A 23,199-nucleotide genomic window follows, 5' to 3' on the forward strand; every position below is an offset into this window, starting at 1 on the left:
TTAAGTGTCTGACTCTCTTATTCAGGAGGCAGGGGGGGTGTAATGAGCCAGTAACATTAGAATCCTGGGTTGGAGTTGTGGATCTGGTCTAAGCTGGTTCATAATTGCCACATCGGCAAAGCGCTGAGCCAGCACAAATGGGCTTTTGGCTTCAGGTCATTGGGACTGGGTTCCTCTTTGCTCTCTCTCTCTCCTTTAATGAAGTTACAATGTCCGTGTCAGAGACACACTCAGTTGTACCACCAAATCTTTCTTTCCCGTCTTTATTTCAAACGTGGGCTCATCATGGCCGTTCCATGGGGACCAGAGCCTGCGGGTTTGGCGCGCTGGATTCAAACATCCGCGTTTTTTTATTTACGCGGACGCGCACGCACGCGGCTAAACCATCGTCGTGTGTAGTGAGTTTTAACGTCTCGGCCCGGTCAGTAACTGGCGTCAATCGATACCAGAATTTTTTGCTATGGTTTTGCGCCGAACTAGGACCAATTTCTAAGGGAGAGGCTCTTCCTTGCCCTTTAGACATCGGCAGTTCCCCAGCACTGCTTGAAGCAAGCCTGACTCTGCTGTCGAGACACTGAATGTGCTGCTGGAGAGGTTCACTCCACAGAAGGCCGTGGGCTGATGAGATGTGTAAAAACAAACATTTTATATTTTGTACGCGGCGATACTGACAGATGAAGAAGGCGGGACTTCTAAACGAGACCAAAACCTCCGCTTTGACTAGGGGTCGGGGAACCTTTTTGACTGGGAGAGCCATAAAAGCCAAATATTTCTAAATATATTTGATTGAGAGCCATATAGTATTTTTAACGTATAATAAATTAAATGTCTTACTTTTAATGCAACTTCTGGTGCCGCATGGTTTTGCTGATGGCCTTGTAGTCTGGTTCATACGTGGTGAGGTTGAGCTTCGTGCAGGCGTGACCCGTGAAATTTATCTTCAAAACTAATTTCTGTTTACTTTTAAATGACACAGTATTATTAAGCAATATCACAAGTATTTTAAAATCAGTTCCAAACTGATTTTTTTATTTTTTTTTTTCAACTCAAAATTGCCTGGGAGCCATATGCCATCACCGGAAGAGCCATATATGGCTCGCGAGCCATAAGTTCCCGACCGCTGGCTTAGACGTTTGCTCCGGGGAACACTTCCCAAGTCTGTCCGGGGGAAGAGTCCTGCACGTGCCAAACCAAAGTTGGAAGGAGCGCACTAGAAAGACGATAGGCTCACCACCTCCACGGGACCACCGCTGGCATCCAACCCATGGAGGCGAGATGTTAACTACCCCGCCTGGTATACAGGAGGTAGTGGATTCGATCCCGACCCTGACGCCTGTATAATTGGAGTTTGCATCTCTCTCTCTCCCTGTGGTCACGTGTATTTTTGCATGTTCTGCCCGTGGTCACGGGAAGAACATGCAAATAGGTTTTTCCCTCCACATTCTGAATAGTGCGTTTAAATAATTTGGCTGCAATACATTTCCACGTGATAAGCCACGTGATAAGCTGAAAAAGAGCTACATAGCTTAGTGGGCCTTACCTGGAAAAATTTAAAAAATTGTTTAAATAGTTTAGTAATTTAGTTTCACCCCGACCGTCAAATAAAGCCCATTCAATCCGCGCGTCTCTTCCGGCTCGCTTGCACCCCCCACCTCTGGCTCCGCCACACGGGCCGCATGGGGACACGGAAGAGATTACGATCGCGCCGTTGTGATACCCCTGTTGTCAGCGCGCCGGCGATCACTAATCATAGCCCTCCTGTGTTTGCTTTGGAAAAGGAAAAAAAACGCGCCGCTTTTAAATAGGCCTAAAGATTATGTCGTTGTGACCTATTCTTGAATCCTTGTTTTCCCCAAACCGCCGCTCGTCCGTTTCCGGACCTTTTTTTTGGTGCGTTCGTTTCCCCCGGACGCCCTCTTCCTACAGCTGCCCGGATTAATCTCGCCAAGTAGCGGCGGTAAAGGCGAAGGTGGCCAGAGAATTGGGGCGTGTGCGAGCGCTGCCGTTTGAAGTGGGTCGGCGACGCGCGGTCGTTTTTTGGGAAGGGAAAAAAAAAGTTTTGAGATCATTGAGAAGCGTCTCCCGGGTTCAAACGAAAGGGGGCGTTGGTTGCGGCGCTCATCTCTGTTTCCACAGTGGGAAATTCCACATTCCCATGGGAGGGGGGAAATTCTCTCCATAGGATGCACGCTGTTGAATTTCATCCGAGTGAGCGTGCGAGCGTTCGAGGGGGCGAGAGAAAAAAAACTTGATGTGAAATATCTACGGAATATGAGAATAAGCTTTCTACCCACGGTGGACACTGCCCATGGTGGACACTCCCCACGGTGGACGCTGTTCATGGTGGACACTGCCTGTGGTGAACACTGCCTGTGGTGAACACTGGTCATGGTAGACACAGCCCATGGTAGACACTGCCCATGGTGGACAATGTCTGTGGTGGACGCTGTTCATGGTGGACACTGCCCATGGTGGACACTGCCCATGGTGGACAATGCCCATGGTGGACACTGCCCCTAGTGGACACTTATCATGGTAGACACTCCCCATGGCAGACACTGCCCATGGTGGACACTGCCCCATGGCAGACACTCGGTTGAATTTCCACCCCAGGTGGCACTGCCCACTATCCCCCCCCCTACCCAACTTGCCCCCCCACCAGCTACCCCCCCCCCCCTCACGGACTGAGAAGCGGTAGGGAGGGGGGGGCCCCCCCGCACTCACCCGACGATGCAGCAGAGGACGCACATGAGCACGCTCATTGTGCCCGAGACGTGAGAGGTCTGCGTCGTGACCAGCAGCTGGCAGTGCGGGCACACCATGCGCATGGGGTACGGCTGGGGCACCTCGCTGTGCAGCAGCGTCAGCGCCTGGCCCGCCGCCGACGGCACGACCATCGTGGGGCCCGCGGGACCGCCGGGCCCCCCTGCCGCCAAGGGCTGGCCGTACGCAGGGTAGGGGCCCACGGGCTGCGGCGGGTAGAAGGCTGGTCGGAGAACGGAGGGGGAGGCGGGGCGGAGAGGGGGACGCTGTTGATTTACCATTGTTGTGGTGGTTGTTGTTGTTGTTGGTGATTGATATACATAAGATGAAAATGCATTCGCCTGCACCATCCCTTTCAGATGGAACATCTCGTTTTGGCAAGGGTGTCCAGAGTGTCAGGTGACGAGACGCCAAACACGTAATGACGCGGTGTACAAACACAACATACACACAAAGGTAAAGACCCCCCCCCCCCCGTAGCTTGTAACAGACTGTTGGGCCAAGTGCAGTAAGCGAGCGCCTATGAAGGCCGGCACGGCACACGAGGCGGTGGGTAACCAGCACCACGCCCGGCCGTGTTTGTCTCCCGAGTGGCGATGTTTACACACCGCACCAGGTACTCATTTGAGGCCGAGTCGACCTAGGAGAGGCCCAGGACCGGTTCAGATCATCGTCACCGGTGTTAGCCGTGAGCGGGAATCGAACTCGGTCGCTGGGTTCATAGCGCAAAGCAATAACCACTACATTACCACTACGCAATCACTATAACACACACAAAGCAAACATGTAATGACACTTACGCAAACTAATTAATAATGTAACATGTACTGTACAGAACACACTGATACAATGAAACATCAGCATGTAGTCAAACACAAAGACAAAGATCCCTCATTTTGCCTGAACATACTTTTGGGGCAACTGCTGTTAGCGAGCACCTATGAAGGTCAGCACGGCACACGAGGGAGTGGGTGGCCAGAACCACGCCCGGCCGCCTTTGTCTCCCCAGTGGTGATGTTTGCACACCGCACAAGGTACTCACTTGAGGCCAAGTTGACCTAGGGGAGGCCAAAGGGCGATTCAAATAATCGTTATTGGTGTTGGCCATGAGCAGAAAATTGAACCAGCGCACCGTTCTCCATTTTTTTTTAACCAATTAAAGCCAACGGAGCTCAAATATGACGTCACAAAGCTCTGCCCCCCCCCCCAAATAAAACATGCTTCAAATTGCTTTAAACTATTGTCATTGTAGTGCGTATTTAATGTGCTGCTGCACTCTGATGTTGGAGGAGAAAACATTTATTAAAAGTCTATTTAATTAAGTAGAACGTGTTGTCTATATTTATTTAAAGTTGCGCATGTTGATGTGACGTCACATTTCTCACCCCCCCCCCCTCGTCACACACCGTCACAAATGTCTGAGCCCCCCCCCCCCCAGGTGCATGACGTCATTTATGGACGGCCCCATCGCTCTTTTTTATCAGAAGCGACCTGGCCACAAATTTTTGCTCAACGTAGTGGCTTATCCATGTGGAAAAATTACAACAGCCGATTACTCTAAGCGCATGTTCCAAAATGTGGACGTAAAAAACCGGAGGAACCGGAGAAAAATCCACGCGACCACGGGGAGAGAGACACGCAAACTCCACATATACAGCAGGCGTCAGGGTCGGGACCGAATCCACGACCTTCTGCCTACCTGGCGAGGCAGTTAACATCTCGCCACTGCAGCACACACATATAGCAAACACAGTAATGACATACTCTTTGGTTCACTCGGTAAAGTCACGTAGGTAGAAAAATATAATAAAATAAAGTACGTAGAAAAATAAAATTAAAATAATGTTATTTTATTAATCTACCTACATGACTTTACCAAAAGAACCAAAGAGTATGGATTCCTGCAGTCACGAAAGCTTCAAATCAAGACAGTAATGACAGTTACGCAAAAATCAATGTAAAATATACCGTAAACATTGACCATAACACTGCAGTCAAACTCACACGCACACATATCTAATTAAATGGTGCCTGCTGCCGTATATCAATTCTAATCGGGGATACGCAGACCCTTGGGGGTACGTGGCAACGTCCCAGGGGGTACATGAGGGGATCTATAAATGTGTGAAGTGATATCATACATGAGAGTCACTGGTGAATAATCACGCATGCATAATAACTACGAGAATATTTATCCATATGGTAACTGAGAACGATATCAAATACCTTTCTAAACTCATTGATCGTAAACGAGCACGAACAAACTACGCCACGTATGCAAAGCGTCCCGTTGAATTGATGTTATTTGCTTGCAGTATACTAGCGAATTAGAATGCCTCACAAAATTGACAATTGGTTAAACTATCGATGGTCATTATTCACGCATTTATTTCTCAGAACCGTGTTGGGTAAGGCAAGGTGGTACTCGGTTGAAAAAAAATTCAACAAGGAGGGTACAGTAGCCAAACAAAGGTTGCCTTATTGAGTCGGCTTTGTTCGTAGAGGCACCAGGGGATGGCACCCGTGTCCGATTGTTGTACTCCTATACTTTATTTACATTCACTTATTTACGTATCATCCACTTGCTTACGACGTTTCCCCTATCGTGCGCTCACAACGGCCGTTGTATTCGTTTGTTTGGTGCAACTTGACGACCTGCCCGCACCGCCCGCCCCTGATTGGACGTCTGTGAAAAAGCGCTTCGTAGCTCATCAGATTCCTCCGCCTCCAGCCTCAATAAGGATTCTGATGATTTTAGTCAAGGTTCTGATGCCAAGGCCTGGGGTTGAGCGCTTGCACGGTCGTTGAGCCACGCCGCGCACAAACGGAGCGTCACGATTCGACGAAATCGCATCGGCGGACTGCCTCCGGTTTTACGACGGTGGTCCGATTTTCACAAACGATCTGCACTTCCGCGACGCCTACACAACACGCACCAACGGGTCGATCTTAACGGCGCCCAAACTCGACGTGCGACGCGTCTCCCGACACGAACGGCGCTGTGAGCGGGAGCGGGGGGGGGGGGGTCTGCCTTCCGACGTGACTTGGCGCGTGGCGGTTTCGTTATTCTCGAGCGCTTTGCTTTGGTGGATGTTTTCCCGTTGAGCCCTGTTACGTACGGCCGATGAAAGGAAAAACACATCGGCAAGCGTTGTTTCTCCCCTCTCCACCGTCTACGGGGGAAAATAGGGGTACCGCTTTCCAACGACGGGGGGGGGATTTTCGGGATCGCATTGTATCATAAAAACGGGGGGCCACCACCTGTATACAATTCCAATTGCATTGTACGATTACAATACTATTATACATGATCACAATTACAATATACAATTACATGATACAATTACAACATACAATTACAACCGCATTATGCGATTTCAATCGCATTCTACGATTACAATTACAATAGCTACACAACACGCACAGGATTACACAGAGAATAACAGCGTTCGCCATGAAGTAAGGCACCTCCACGCCCTGAACGAACGCGCGACGCGCGGCTCTCATCACCAACGGCGGTGCCCATTCCACATTCCCGTGGCCCGGAAGGCGTACCTGGTCCATACTCGCCGGGGGACGTTGGGTACCCCTGCTGGGGGGGCCCATGGTGGGTGGGGTGGCAGAGTACGGGGGGAGGGCTGGGAACCAGCTGGGCTGAGTCTGCACGGGGAACTGTCCATCTGCAGCGACACACGTGAACACGCACACACACGCATGTAAAGACAAAGATCGCCCCGCATAGCCTGTAACAGACTGTTAGGGCGAGTGCCGTTCGCAAGCAGCACCTATGAAGGCCGGCATGGCACACGAGAGGATGGGTGGACCAACACCGCGCCCCGGCCGCCTTTGTCTCCCCGGTGCCGATGTTTACACGCTGGTACAAATTTTTAAGGCTTAATCGAGCTAGGGGAGGCCCAAGACCGGTTCAGATATTCGCCGGCGAAGTTGGCCGTCAGCGGCAGATCGAGTTTCCTCGGGCAGTGTGCCGACTCGCTGCGCAACCCCTCGAGCCACGCTCGCGCTCTGTGCGCGCGCCCACTTCCCCACGCACGCACGCACGGACACGCGCCCACTTCCCCACGCACGCACGGACACGCACCCAGATCCACGTCCTCTTCACTATCGCGCGTCGCGCACGCTTTTAATTGGTCACGGCCCGTGTTCGCGCGCCTGACCACAACTAGACCGCAGATCCCAGCCCCTTGCACATCCCCGCGCCCCTCTGCCACGACCACGCCTGGACGCTACGAACGGGCGCCCCGCTGTCACCAGCGACCGCGACAGCAGTAATAACAGCGGCCATTATCTGCTCTGCACATCGCGCAGCTGAGACCAGAACATATCCCCGCTTTTAGATCATCTACTTCCCCAATATCTTTGTAAACATTTGCTAAATAATGATACTTATCATGGTTACTGCGTTTGATGCGGACTGTGCCATTCATGGAGGCCTGCTCGGGGCAATAACGGCTTATCGACGACAACTATGTTGTTGGTAAACAATTGCACGATCATAATACCGAATAGCACGGTTGGCTTTGTACGGTGCGAAAGAAGTTCAACAAACATATCCATCATCATCCACCATCATCATAAGCAGCCATGGTCAATCTACTGCTGGATCCAGGCCTCCCTCCCAAGACGCCATTGCCGCCACCACCCCCTCACAAAACCGTGCGATGTAACAATGCTGAAAATCCCTCGTACGAGGTTACATCGACGATAGCTTGGGGCACCAACCGGTTTCATCGCTCCATCTCCCCGTTGGACATCCTCTATGATGCGGTAAAATGCTTGCATAATTATAATAAAAATTCTTTATAATTAGTATATTAATGTCAACTTGCTCATTCAGAAAAGCTTCATCGAGAAGATGCTTTTTTATTTATTCAGGTGGGCATTGATTGGTATGTTTAGCCGATTTCTTTTCATTGAACGAGCATCTTGTGATTCGTGATTAGTTGACTCCCAGCGAGCGCGCAGCTGTTGCCAACGCCCAGTGAGGCTGAACGCGACCTCCACCGAAATGTTCGACGAAATCAACAAACCAAATCAGGTGGCACGTGAAGTGCGTCAGGGTGCGTCAGAGCGCGCCAGGCGGATCGGTTGCCCTGCACGTGCTTGAGGAGTAGGCTGTTGCATTGCTGTGTGGTTACGTGGGCTGACATCCACTAACTCTCTGGTATATATCTGGTGCTCTAATTGTGTAAAAGCATTCGTTAAATAAATGATAAAAGGTGGCACATTTGCCTCCCACGTGACAGAGGTCGCAACCGGGTACCCGATACCCGTACCCTACCCGATACCCGGCTACCCGGCCGGTACGGGTACCCGTTTGCGACCCTGGTGCGGCCGAGTACGGGTAGGCCGTGAGTCACTGGTGAGTCACCGTTTGTCACTCATTTCCCAACGTCTTGTCTCTTCTCACAATTCAAGTTCCTAGAATCAACCCACCCGCGCCTGCAACATGGCTTCATCCCAGAGGTCGCAATCAGGTACCCGATACCCGTACCCTACCCGTACCCGGCCGGGTACGAGTAGGGTACGGTGTACGGCCGGGGTACGGGTACGGCCGGGTACGGGTACGGCCGGGTACGGGTACCCGTTGGCGACCCTGGTGCGGCCGGGGTACGGGTAAGGAATCAAAACCGTTTGGCGACCTCTGCCACGTGACCACTTGTTTGATTGGCTCTGTCGGGTGTGTGGTGGTAGTTTAAAAAAAAAGTAACCGATACTTGCACCCACGAGATCAAACGAAAGAAACAAATAATGAATCAGGCGCAGTTGCATTTTGACGAACCTTTTGTGGTTGTTGTTATTGTCGCCGTTGTTGTCAAGAAGTGTTGATGAAGGGGGCGATACTCGTCCTTTTGCTCTCGCGTCGAAATGCGTCACCCAATAAGCGATGCGCGTTTGGGTTTAGGCCGCGACGTGCCATTCGTACGTACGTGTGTATGTTGAACTTCTTTCGCACCGTATGTAGGCAACCGCACTAAATTGGAGGTGCGGGGAAAGGGCAATGACCTAAACACAAAAAGAAATGCTAAAGAAATTAGCTTTCAATCTAGATTTAAAAGTGCATCGCTCCAGTGGCTTCCTGATATCGGAAGGCAGAGTACAGCCGACGGCCAGAGAAGTGCATCTGAAAGCGTTCGATGTGGTGACCGTCTTTGTTTGATGGTTAGCTAAAAGCTGTTGCGAGGATAACTGGAGTTAGCGTGATGATGGTTTACACTCCTTGACGAAATCAGCAAGCTCTTGTGGTTCATTTGTGGCAAGCATCTTCTTCAGCAGTGTTATATACATTAGGGTGGGTAGAATAATACATAGTGTAATATTACAATGTATAAGGTGGTTTATAGCAATACAGTATATAATTAATGTTGGGTTTGTCTATGGCAGTATATAGTACGGTGTAGACTCGTGTGATGTAAGAGAATAAAGTTTAGATGGAAGCATATTAGATATTTTTTACGATGTAGAATTGTAATGTATTACTTACTGTAACTCAGCTTATTGTAGAGTATATTTAGTATACTGATGATACTATGCAGTTTATACTTTAGTTGTTTACGTGGTGGTTTAGTTACTGCAGCTACATACTATTAACACTCCTTCCCTTTATTAATGCTACCCCTATCCCCTATCTTTGATGCTGCTAATCCTGCATAATGCCGGGCATAAGTAGTAATTTCACATACCTGCATTTCCCATATCCCCTCCCTTTGATGCTGCTAATCTGCATAATGCACGGGCATAAGTAGTACTAATCACATACCTGCATTTCCCATATCCCTTCCCTTTGATGCTGCTAATCCTGCATAATGCACGGTCATAAGTAGTACTAATCACATATCTGCATTTCCCATAAATATGCTAAATTCCTCTTGATATGCATATTCTTCTGTCAAGGCGCCCTTTTCCCCCCTTCCAACTCAGCTTATATATATGCTCCAAGCACGTGTGCTGTTTCATTCAGACGCTGTCGCCTCGACAGACCTGGTTTTCACCTGAGGACGGCTGCTTGCGTTGTGGCCGAAACGGCGTGAGAATTGTTTTATTATGTTTTATTTTTATTATTGTATTACTTCCCTTCTACGTGACTTTACCGAAAGAACCAAGAAGATGAATCCCTGCAGGTCACGAAAGCTTAAAATCGAAATTGTGGCAAGCACTTCACGTGTAATGAGTGCGACCTTATAAACGTATCGTTCGGCAACCGGAAGCCAACGCAGCTAGGCGAGCACTGCATGGACATGGTCGGCACTTTGCAGTACCCGTCACGACACGTGCCAAGAGTTTTTTACAAGCCGCAACTTGGTAGGTTTTGCCAAACTTCCCGTAGAGTAGCGAGTTGTAATAATCGAGCCTTGTTGATACGACGCGCCGTGTGTGCCGGCGATCCGCTGCGCGTGCCGCGAGCTCCTTCAGGAAACCGAACCCAGCGGGTGCTCGGGTGACCGAAACTAAGCTCCTGAAGAGAATGACGCCGAGGGAGAATTCGGTTCCCGGAAAAAAAAGCTCCCACGGCAGGCAGAGCGAAACGTCGTCCGCCGAATGCAAAAGATACTGGACGGAATCGGGCGAGACCAGAAAAACACCGCCGTAGAGCCGTACAGCGCCACCTCGGCAATGGATCTAACCCAAAAAACCCCATTTATTTTGGATAATACTGTTCGCGACAGCCTACGTGTTAGACTGAATTGGAGAGCTACTTTGCCCCCAAAGTATCTCTCCATTCTAGACCACTTCTTCAAAAATATTTTTTTTAAAGATGAATAATTAACAGCTGCATGGGTGCACTCGCCTCGGGACAGAGTCCACTGTTGATAGAGACGGGGGTGCTCGCGGATTTACTGAGGGCCAATCTCCCACCATCGAGTCGCGTTCTCCTCCTCGCCTCTCCAATCATCACGGTGGTTGCTACTACAGCCGCTCTCCCACCACCTTGCTGATCTTGTCAAGAAGCAGAAACCATCATGCGAACTTGGGTCATCCTCACAGCGGCTTTGGCTGGCCATCGAACAAAGAGGGTTACCGCATCGCGCACTTTTGTGTGCGCTTCTGCGGCCGTCTGGAAACCTCTTCCTTCGGATATTAGGAAGCCACTGGAGCGATGCACTTTTAAATCATCTCGATTGACAAACCCATTTCTTGAGAACTGCTTTTTGTGTGGAGTTTACAGTCCTTATCCCGCACCTCCGATTAGGGGAGAGCGGCGGTGCGGTGGATCCGCACATCACGCTACGAACCCGGCGACCTCAGTTCGATTCGCGGCCACTGGTCCTGGAGGTCTCGCCGAGGGCAACTCAGCCACACATGAGTGTCTGGTGGGTGCCGTGTGTAACCATCAGGACTAGGGAACCAACACGGCCAACTAGGGTGCTGGCCACACCACGAACCATGCGAGGCGCCGCTAACAGCAATTGGCTTGTAGGCCACTGTGGATTACAAGGCTAAACAAATGGCTCTGTCTTTCGCTGTCCATATGCTATTGGTGTAGTTTGTTGTCCTTCCCCTGTACCTCCGATTTGCACAGTTGACTAGGTATGATGTAAAGAAGTTCAACATACATAGGTATAAACATACCAGCCCCACTCAATCACACCTTTAAACCGTTCATCATGACTATCGCCGTAATAATTTAAGACTTCCGTTGTCATTTCCTGTCGGGAAGTCCAACCGAAACATTGCAATCACCCTTACGTACAATGCACAGAGACACACAAATGATGCAAGGACGCCGTGAGGCAGACACAGAGACACAGGGGACAAGCTGGAGACACAAAGACACACTGGGACAGACAAACGTGAGACGCAGGCACAGATGGGAGAGATCTGGAGACACTGGAGACCCTGGCGATGCCGACCTTGTCCGGGCTGTGGCATCGACTTGGTGTCACCGAGCAATGGCCCAGTCATTCCTGGAGGCCCCTTGGGGGCGGGGGTTGCCGACGGGGCGGTGGGCACCGAGGGGCCCACGGGGTAGGGCTCCTGGTACGGTGGGGGCGGCTCCGACGCCATGGTCTCCTCTTGGGGTCTGCTCGCTCACAGCGCAGAAACACGCAGCAGAAGCAGCAGCGGCGTCGTCAACTCCCTACAGCTGGGTCCACACTTCAGCGATTTGGCTACGCGACTTGATTGCACGCAACTGAACCGCTTCACACATGGACGTCTCTGCAACGAGTTGCGAGCAGTTGTTCACATCGGTTTCTGCTTACGGTAAGGTTGTGAATCCTCGACTCTCAAGCGGCGATCCGCTCAGAGATTCGTAGCGGCACGGTCCATGCCCGCTGCATGCTGCATACGCACAGCTGCGATCGGACATATTACAATCCCGCCTGGATTACACGCCATGCCATCTCCTCATCCCGCACCTGCTTGCTTAAATGTTGACAAAGTAGTCGCGGCGATATTGAGTCACGGACTAAGGCCCGGCTTGCCTAACGCGCTCGTTCTTGCCTAGCCATCTCTCAGCTACAGACCAGTTTCGATACAGAATCTCCATTTTAGAATCTCACCCAGATCCGGAAGAATGCTGGTGAACAGTGGAATAACGTGGACGTGCAGAATAAATACCTCAATCGATCCCCAAAACATCGCACCTGCTGGCTTTGGACATTCCTCGAAGACACTGGTGAAGCTATCAACCAAATGTAGCCCTATATGTACCATATAGATACACAGAGATACGCAGAGACTCATAGAGATACATTATACACCCACGACAATGCATAGGATACCCATAGAGACATAGATACTCATAGAGAAACATTTAAGACACGCCACCGTGTGATTGTGGCGATGGCAACACAAACTATGAACCATATAGTAAACACATACAGACACACAGGTATAGGAAGAGGCTCAGAGAAAATTAGAGACCCATGAAAATAGATAGAGACCCACAGAGACACAGGTATCAATCGAGACTCATAAAGACAAGCCACAGTATGATCATAATCATGCCACCCAAACTATGGACCATATAGTCAACCAATGTAGTCTACAATCCATCCACAGAGGAGTAATAGTAAAAATTACACAAACTCTCGCCTGAAGTCTTCTTGTCGTTGCTAGCAGACCTCGAAATTTAGATCCTGAACATTATATAATATATTTTTTATTTCACCAGATAAGGCCCACTGAGCTCGACGCTCAGCGCCACGTCATCGCCCCCATCAACGTTCAGCTTTGCGCCTGCCGCCCCCCCCGCCCCCCCAAACTGCACGGCTTGTTTCGTAAAGGGGAATTTTTCAAACGAACTCGTTTTCACTCATCGGTTGAATGAAGGCAGCTCCTGAGGTGAACAGTGCAAATGCTGGGAGTATGCGTGCGATGCGGACAGTGATTACTGCACACAACTAAAACTCACCGCAACTAAATTGGGGACCGTGCTTCGTTTGGCCAAAATCCAGCTTCTGAGAATGAAAACATCGGTTTGACTGCCACGCCATGAACATTCAACAGTGGGTGGGAAAGTGCTGCCATCTACTGTGTGTGTACACCTCAGGGTTCACTTGAAGGGATCATGAGAGGTAGCTCTGTTGTATCCGCTCCCGCAGGCCATTGCACCTGAGCATATCACTAGCAACTGGGAAACTTGGGCATGGAGCATTCTGCTCCGCATACCCGGAGTCGCATGATGGCTCCAGGGGTGTGTCTTATCAGTTGGCGCAGCCCAATCTTCCAAATCCCTCCGTAAACACGATCATATTTTTCCCGACACTGTGTTTGGCACAGATTTATAACCGACGCCACGGTGGTGATATTTTTGTCCCGACACTGTTTGACCACCGTTCAATTCCGCGATTGACTAACAATAAATATTTCACCGATCGATGCCGATGGGCGGTAATGGTGATTGAAAGGGGGGGGGGGGGCTGGGTAATGATGCAGCCTGAAACGTCGAACGACAAGCCGTTTTACGAGCGGCTGCGCAATGAGGGCAGCCCAAATTTCCTCGCCTGCAAAACCGTTGTTCGAGTACATTAGGGGTCCCCAACGGCAGCGTTGGCCCGTCATCAGCAAAACCGGTGCGGCACACAGTGGCTTCAGGGAAGAGAGGGGTGGTTGGTGGGGGGTGTGCAAGGGTCAGGCTTGCTAACACTGGCAAATCTGGGTGGCGCACCCGAGCACGTGAACATCCGCAAGGTGCGAAATCAAAGAGACGTCGCGCCCCCGTAAAAAAAGCGAACGTCATTTTTTTTTTAAGTACCACGAGGGTGTCAATTTGTTCAACGGCGATCTGGAAACGTCCCCTTTCGTCAGATTTATATTTTTTTTTCGGGCGAGAACGTGACCACGTCTCCAATTGCCATCGTCAAGCGGGCGACTACTGCCGAGACGATGCGGGGGTGCGATGATGGATGTGTTTTGGCAGTTCCTCCAAAGAGATGTCAATGGGGCCCCCGTCGTGGCATCAAGCCAGCTTCCAGAAGTTCCACATTCTCTCGTGTGCCAATTATTTACCTTCTGATAAGTATGCCAATTATTTACCCAGGAATGCCTCACCGAGTCACAAGATGAGCATTTTAATACTTCTGGCATTTGGATTTTTCAAGTTCGAAGTATGAACTGATTTCCAGTAATTTTACAGCATCATTAGAATGCACAAGTCTCTTTTTTAAGCTGGTGGTGTGGGGGGGGGTCTTGCTACATTGGGATGGTCTGGCCAATTCGCCTGATGAGCGTTTAAGCTTCGCGTGGGAGCTAACAACACAAGAGGAGGTGACACTTCGACATCTCCTGGTCACACCAAAGGACAATATCCCCCGTATAGCCTGTAACAGACTGTTGGGGCAAGTGCTGAAAGCGAGCACCTATGAAGGCCCGAATGACACACGAGGAGGTGGGTGTCCAACACCATGCCTGACCGCCTTTGTCTCGCTAGTGGCGATGTTTACACACTGCACCATACTCTTTGGTTCTTTCGGTAAAGTCACGTAGGTATCAAATAAAATAAATCACGTTTCGGGCGCAACAGAAGCATCCATCATCAGTTACTCATTTGAGGCCGAGTCGACCTAGGGGAGACCTAGGACCCATTCAGATAATTGTCACTGGCGTTGGCCATGAGCGGGAATCGAACTCAGGTCGCCGGGTTTGTAGCGCAGCGCGCTAACCGCTACACTACCGCTCCCCACTAGCCACAACTTGCAGCCACACACCGATGACGCCCGGCAAGCCCTGGTGGTCCATGTAAGGAAACCAGTCTCCAATTCCACATTCATGTGGCAGGTGTTACCTTCATAGTAAAAAAAAAAACTAGCGTTAACTTCTCACAGAATAGGTGCTCATTTTTTGGATCGTGGAGAGACGATATACCGCGTTGACATAAGGAAAGGTTAATGTGAATGCCACTTACACACACGGCCGATAGCTTATCGAAGAGTCCCTTTTGGTGAGACGGGACAAAACTGGTTACCATTATATTTTTTTCATAAAAATTCGATTATGGATACATTTCATTACAAATTTTTCAAATGCCTTCTGGGCTGTTACAAAAACAATCCGCTGTCAGGAAGTGACCGGATGGCTCACGGCGGCTCTGAGACCGGCGACGCTCAGAGAGACCCTGGCTTCGAATCCAGTTGTCTCAGCCCGGTCGGTGGTCATCCAATGACAGCACCACAAATACGCCACCACATTCAATTAGTTCTGCATCTCCTAAATGTCACCTCTAAGAATTATATATATACTGCACATCAGTTGAACCCGCTTTGTGGTGAACGTTGACTCTCATACGCAGAGCGCCGCCCTCTGTTGCGTGCCTCAGAGGTAGCTCTGCGACATCATCTTCCGCGAGCCGTTCTCCAACGCAAAGAAGTCTTTGTTACTGCACGGAGGCGGCGAGAGTTCAGACGAGGATTCTTCATCCCGTGGCGTGACAGAACGCTGGCTGCCCCGTGCTCTCGCACTGGCAGTCTGTACCTGGGCATATCTCACTGATGAGCCCTAATGCACACGAGCCCCGTTCAGTGGGGGGGGGGGGGGGGGGGCGCATTTCCGTATCAACACGGTAGATAAAGGCAGTAAAGCACGAGGGTGATGCAATGAAGGGAAGGTTTACACAGTGAAAGGGGCAGGCATATTCAGTGAAGGGCATGGCCATGATTTAAAAGGCATGGAGGTGCGTGCAGTCGAGGGTAAGTCCATGCAGTAAATATCACTCTATGCAGTGAAGGGCAAGGCTGTATTAATGCAGTATTGGGTAATGCTACAGTAGAGGGCAATGCTTTGTCAATGCAGAAACAGGGCAAGGCTGCATTACAGACAAGACTGTCTATGCAGTAAAGGGCTTTACAGTGTATATACAGTGAATGACTTTACTGTGTCTATGCAGTGGAGGGCATTACTATGTCTATTCAGTCCATGGCAAGGCTGTGTCCATGCATTGAAGGGCATTATTGTGTAAATGCAGCACAGGGCATTATTGTGTCTATGCGTACTGGGCAAGGATGTGCAGCAAAAAGCAAGACTATATGCAGTGAAGAGCATTACTGTGTCAATGTAGTACAGGGCAAGGCTGTGTCCAATCAGTGAAGGGCATTAGTGTCAATGTTGTACAGGGCAAGGCTGTCTATGCAGTGAAGGGCATACTGTGTTGTTAACACAGTACAGGGCAAGGCTGTGTATATGCAGTGAAGGGCATACTGTGTCAATGTTGTACAGGGCAAGGCTGTGTCTATGCAGTGAAGGGCATTATTGTGTCAATGTAGTACAGGCCAAGGCTGTGTATATGCAGTGAAGGGCATTACTGTGTCAATGTTGTACAGGGCAAGGCTGTGTATATGCAGTGAAGGTCATTATTGTGTCAATGTAGTACAGGGCAAGGCTGTGTATATGCAGTGAAGGGCATTACTGTGTCAATGTTGTACAGGGCAAGGCTGTCTATGCAGTGAAGGGCATTACTGTGTTTTAACGCAATACAGGGCAAGGCTGTGTATATGCAGTGAAGGGCATTACTGTGTCAATGTTGTACAGGGCAAGGCTGTCTTTGCAGTGAAGGGCATTACTGTGTTTTAACGCAGTACAGGGCAAGGCTGTATATGCAGTGAAGGGCATTACTGTGTTTTAACGCAGTACAGGGCAAGGCTGTGTATATGCAGTGAAGGGCATTACTGTGTCAGTGTAGTACAGGGCAAGGCTGTGTCATGCTAGTGAAGGGCATTACTGTGTCAATGTGTACAGGGCAAGGCTGTCTTTGCAGTGAAGGGCATTACTGTGTTTTAACGCAGTACAGGGCAAGGCTGTGTCTATGCAGTGAAGGGCATTACTGTGTTTTAACGCAGTACAGGGCAAGGCTGTGTCTATGCAGTGAAGGGCATTACTGTGTTTTAACGCAGTACAGGGCAAGGCTGTCTATGCAGTGAAGGGCATTACTGTGTTTTAACGCAGTACAGGGCAAGGCTGTGTCTATGCAGTGAAGGGCATTACTGGTTTTAACGCAGTACAGGGCAAGGCCTGTCTATGCAGTGAAGGGCATTACTGTGTTTTAACGCAGTATAGGGCAAGGCTGTCTATGCAGTGAAGGGCATTACTGTGTTTTAACGCAGTACAGGGCAGGCTGTGTATATGTGAGTGAAGGGCATTACTGTGTTTTAACCGCAGTACAGGGCAAGCTGTGTATATGCAGTGAAGGGCATTACTGTGTTTTAACGCAGTACAGGGCAATGCTGTGTATATCAGTGAAGGGCATTACTGTGTTTTAACGCAGTACAGGGCAAGGCTGTGTATATGCAGTGAAGGGCATTACTGTTTTTAACGCAGTACAGGCAAGGCTGTGTCTATGCGTGAGGGCATTACTGTGTTTTAACGCAGTACAGGGCAAGGCTGTGTCTATGCAGTGAAGGGCATTACTGTGTTTTAACGCAGTACAGGGCAAGGCTGTCTATGCAAGTGAAGGGCATTACTGTGTTTTAACGCAGTACAGGGCAAGGCTGTGTCTATGCAGTGAAGGGCATTACTGTGTTTTAACGCAGTACAGGGCAAGGCTGTGTCTATGCAGTGAAGGGCATTACTGTGTTTTAACGCAGTACAGGGCAAGGCTGTCTATGCAGTGAAGGGCATTACTGTGTTTTAACGCAGTACAGGGCAAGGCTGTGTCTATGCAGTGAAGGGCATTACTGTGTTTTAACGCAGTATAGGGCAAGGCTGTGTATATGCAGTGAAGGGCATTACTGTGTTTTAACGCAGTGAAGGGCAAGGCTGTCTATGCAGTGAAGGGCATTACTGTGTTTAACGCAGTATAGGGCAAGGCTGTGTCTATGCAGTGAAGGGCATTACTGTGTTTTAACGCAGTACAGGGCAAGGCTGTCTATGCAGTGAAGGGCATTACTGTGTTTTAACGCAGTACAGGGCAAGGCTGTGTCTATGCAGTGAAGGGCATTACTGTGTTTTAACGCAGTATAGGCAAGGCTGTGTATATGCCGTGAAGGGCATTACTGTGTTTTAACGCAGTGAAGGGCAAGGCTGTGTCTATGCAGTGAAGGCATTACGGTGTTTTAACGCAGTAATAGGGCAAGGCTGTGTCTATGCATGTGAAGGCATTACTGTGTTTTAACGCAGTAGAGGGCAAGGCTGTGTCTATTCAGTGAAGGGCATTACTGTGTTTTAACGCAGTATAGGGCAAGCTGTGTCTATGCAGTGAGGGCATTACTGTGTTTTAACGCAGTACAGGGCAAGGCTGTCTATGCAGTGAAGGCATTACTGTGTTTTAACGCAGTATAGAGCAAGGCTGTGTCTATGCAGTGAAGGCATTACTGTGTTTAACGCAGTATAGGGCAAGGCTGTGTCCTATGCAGTGAAGGGCTACTGTGTTTTAACGCAGTATAGGGCAAGACTGTCTATGCAGTGAAGGCCCATTACTGTGTTTTAACGCAGTATAGGGCAAGGCTGTGTATATGCAGTGAAGGGCATTACTGTTTTAACGCAGTGAAGGGCAAGGCTGTCTATGCAGTGAAGGGCATTACTGTGTTTTAACGCAGTATAGGGCAAGGCTGTCTATGCAGTGAAGGGCATTACTGTGTTTTAACGCAGTACAGGGCAAGGCTGTCTATGCAGTGAAGGGCATTACTGTGTTTTAACGCAGTATAGGGCAAGGCTGTCTATGCAGTGAAGGGCATTACTGTGTTTTAACGCAGTGAAGGGCAAGGCTGTCTATGCAGTGAAGGGCATTACTGTGTTTTAACGCAGTACAGGGCAAGGCTGTGTCTATGCAGTGAAGGGCATTACTGTTTTAACGCAGTACAGGGCAAGGCTGTCTATGCAGTGAAGGGCATTACTGTGTTTTAACGCAGTACAGGGCAAGGTGTCTATGCAGTGAAGGGCATTACTGTGTTTTAACGCAGTACAGGGCAAGGCTGTGTCTATGCAGTGAAGGGCATTACTGTGTTTTAACGCAGTATAGGGCAAGGCTGTCTATGCAGTGAAGGGCATTACTGTGTTTTAACGCAGTACAGGGCAAGGCTGTGTCTATGCAGTGAAGGGCATTACTGTGTTTTAACGCAGTACAGGCAAGGCTGTCTATGCAGTGAAGGGCATTACTGTGTTTTAACGCAGTACAGGGCAAGACTGTCTATGCAGTGAAGGGCATTACTGTGTTTTAACGCAGTACAGGGCAAGGCTGTGTCTATGCAGTGAAGGGCATTACTGTGTTTTAACGCAGTACAGGGCAAGGCTGTCTATGCAGTGAAGGGCATTACTGTGTTTTAACGCAGTACAGGGCAAGGCTGTGTCTATGCAGTGAATGGCATTACTGTGTTTTAACGCAGTACAGGGCAAGGCTGTCTATGCAGTGAAGGGCATTACTGTGTTTAACGCAGTACAGGGCAAGGCTGTGTCTATGCAGTGAAGGGCATTACTGTGTTTTAACGCAGTACAGGGCAAGGCTGTCTTTGCAGTGAAGGGCATTACTGTGTTTTAACGCAGTACAGGGCAAGGCTGTCTATGCAGTGAAGGGCATTACTGTGTTTTAACGCAGTACAGGGCAAGGCTGTCTATGCAGTGAAGGGCATTACTGTGTTTTAACGCAGTACAGGGCAAGGCTGTCTATGCAGTGAAGGGCATTACTGTGTTTTAACGCAGTACAGGGCAAGGCTGTGTCTATGCAGTGAAGGGCATTACTGTGTTTTAACGCAGTACAGGGCAAGGCTGTCTATGCAGTGAAGGGCATTACTGTGTTTTAACGCAGTACAGGGCAAGGCTGTATCTATGCAGTGAAGGGCATTACTGTGTTTTAACGCAGTACAGGGCAAGGCTGTCTATGCAGTGAAGGGCATTACTGTGTTTTAACGCAGTACAGGGCAAGGCTTGTCTATGCAGTGAAGGGCATTACTGTGTTTTAACGCAGTACAGGGCAAGGCTGTCTATGCAGTGAAGGGCATTACTGTGTTTTAACGCAGTATAGGGCAAGGCTGTGTCTATGCAGTGAAGGGCATTACTGTGTTTTAACGCAGTATAGGGCAAGGCTGTGTCTATGCAGTGAAGGGCATTACTGTGGTTTAACGCAGTATAGGGCAAGACTGTCTATGCAGTGAAGGCCATTACTGTGTTTTAACGCAGTATAGGGCAAGGCTGTGTATATGCAGTGAAGGGCATTACTGTGTTTTAACGCAGTGAAGGGCAAGGCTGTCTATGCAGTGAAGGGCATTACTGTGTTTTAACGCAGTACAGGGCAAGGCTGTCTATGCAGTGAAGGGCATTACTGTGTTTTAACGCAGTATAGGGCAAGGCTGTGTCTATGCAGTGAAGGGCATTACTGTGTTTTAACGCAGTATAGGGCAAGGCTGTGTCTATGCAGTGAAGGGCATTACTGTGTTTTAACGCAGTATAGGGCAAGACTGTCTATGCAGTGAAGGCCATTACTGTGTTTTAACGCAGTATAGGGCAAGGCTGTGTATATGCAGTGAAGGGCATTACTGTTTTTAACGCAGTGAAGGGCAAGGCTGTCTATGCAGTGAAGGGCATTACTGTGTTTTAACGCAGTATAGGGCAAGGCTGTCTATGCAGTGAAGGGCATTACTGTGTTTTAACGCAGTACAGGGCAAGGCTGTCTATGCAGTGAAGGGCATTACTGTGTTTTAACGCAGTATAGGGCAAGGCTGTCTATGCAGTGAAGGGCATTACTGTGTTTTAACGCAGTGAAGGGCAAGGCTGTCTATGCAGTGAAGGGCATTACTGTGTTTTAACGCAGTACAGGGCAAGGCTGTGTCTATGCAGTGAAGGGCATTACTGTTTTAACGCAGTACAGGGCAAGGCTGTCTATGCAGTGAAGGGCATTACTGTGTTTTAACGCAGTACAGGGCAAGGCTGTCTATGCAGTGAAGGGCATTACTGTGTTTTAACGCAGTACAGGGCAAGGCTGTGTCTATGCAGTGAAGGGCATTACTGTGTTTTAACGCAGTATAGGGCAAGGCTGTCTATGCAGTGAAGGGCATTACTGTGTTTTAACGCAGTACAGGGCAAGGCTGTGTCTATGCAGTGAAGGGCATTACTGTGTTTTAACGCAGTACAGGGCAAGGCTGTCTATGCAGTGAAGGGCATTACTGTGTTTTAACGCAGTACAGGGCAAGACTGTCTATGCAGTGAAGGGCATTACTGTGTTTTAACGCAGTACAGGGCAAGGCTGTGTCTATGCAGTGAAGGGCATTACTGTGTTTTAACGCAGTACAGGGCAAGGCTGTCTATGCAGTGAAGGGCATTACTGTGTTTTAACGCAGTACAGGGCAAGGCTGTGTCTATGCAGTGAATGGCATTACTGTGTTTTAACGCAGTACAGGGCAAGGCTGTCTATGCAGTGAAGGGCATTACTGTGTTTTAACGCAGTACAGGGCAAGGCTGTGTCTATGCAGTGAAGGGCATTACTGTGTTTTAACGCAGTACAGGGCAAGGCTGTCTTTGCAGTGAAGGGCATTACTGTGTTTTAACGCAGTACAGGGCAAGGCTGTCTATGCAGTGAAGGGCATTACTGTGTTTTAACGCAGTACAGGGCAAGGCTGTCTATGCAGTGAAGGGCATTACTGTGTTTTAACGCAGTACAGGGCAAGGCTGTGTCTATGCAGTGAAGGGCATTACTGTGTTTTAACGCAGTACAGGGCAAGGCTGTGTCTATGCAGTGAAGGGCATTACTGTGTTTTAACGCAGTACAGGGCAAGGCTGTCTATGCAGTGAAGGGCATTACTGTGTTTTAACGCAGTACAGGGCAAGGCTGTGTCTATGCAGTGAAGGGCATTACTGTGTTTTAACGCAGTACAGGGCAAGGCTGTCTTTGCAGTGAAGGGCATTACTGTGTTTTAACGCAGTACAGGGCAAGGCTGTCTTTGCAGTGAAGGGCATTACTGTGTTTAACGCAGTACAGGGCAAGGCTGTGTCTATGCAGTGAAGGGCATTACTGTGTTTAACGCAGTACAGGGCAAGGCTGTCTATGCAGTGAAGGGCATTACTGTGTTTAACGCAGTACAGGGCAAGGCTGTGCTGTGAAGGGGCAAGGCCGCCGAACCGGAGCGAGGCCTGGTGGCTCCGTTACCTCGACCCGTGACTACGACATTGATGACGGTGGCGACGGCGGTGGTGGTGATGCTGGTGGTGCTGGTGATGAGCTGGTGGTGGTGATGATGGTGTTGGTGGTGATGATGATGATGGTGTTAGTGGTGATGATGGTGTTGGTGGTGATGATGGTGTTGGTGGTGATGGTGGTGATGATGATGATGCTGGTGGTGTGATGATGATGGGTTGGTGGTGATGATGGTGATGGTGGTGATGATGATGGTGGCGATGATGATGCTGGCGATGATGATGCTGGTGACGATGATGGTGACGATGATGGTGGTGTTGGTGGTGATGATGGTGGTGTTGGTGGTGATGATGGTGGTGGTGATGATGGTGCTGATGGTGGTGGTGGTGTTGGTGGTGGTGATGATGGTGGCGGTGATGGTGGCGGTGACGATGATGATGGTGACGATGATGGTGGTGACGATGATGGGTGGTGACGATGCTGGTGGTGTGGGTGACGATGGTGATGATGACATCGCCACCGTGCCGCGTAACACACAAACCCCCACTCGCGGTGAACATCATCATCATCGTCATCGCGTGTAACTGAACCCCACTCTCTCCCCCCCTCACCACATCATCTTCTCCCCTCACCACCAAATGTCTCTCACCCCTCACTCCTTCACCTCCTCCTCTTACCTCGTCCACTCCTCGGCGATCAAATCCTCCCCCTCCTCCTCCTCCTCGTCGTCGTCGTCGTCACCCCCACAGCGCAATGTTCACGCAGCCACACGTCCCGGATACGGACGATGATGATGTGGTGTGTGTTGTGATGATGGTGGTGTTGTTGATGTTGTGGTTGGTGACGATTGTCGTCTTTAAACGGTGCCTGACACCGATCACTGTTATTAATATTACTCACGTGTCGCGATGATAGTCGAT

At 49.7% G+C, this 23,199-nt stretch overlaps 1 pseudogene; it reads right to left on the reverse strand.

Annotated features, from left to right (window-relative positions):
* Nucleotides 1-2,724: 2,724 nt before the first annotated feature.
* On the reverse strand, nucleotides 2,725-23,020 carry LOC133339851 (cell death-inducing p53-target protein 1-like; annotated as a pseudogene).
* Nucleotides 23,021-23,199: the final 179 nt, after the last annotated feature.

This window comes from Lethenteron reissneri, unplaced genomic scaffold, assembly GCF_015708825.2.
Source record: "Lethenteron reissneri isolate LAM-NWPU_2019-01 unplaced genomic scaffold, ASM1570882v1 scaffold_442, whole genome shotgun sequence".
NCBI lineage: Eukaryota > Metazoa > Chordata > Hyperoartia > Petromyzontiformes > Petromyzontidae > Lethenteron > Lethenteron reissneri.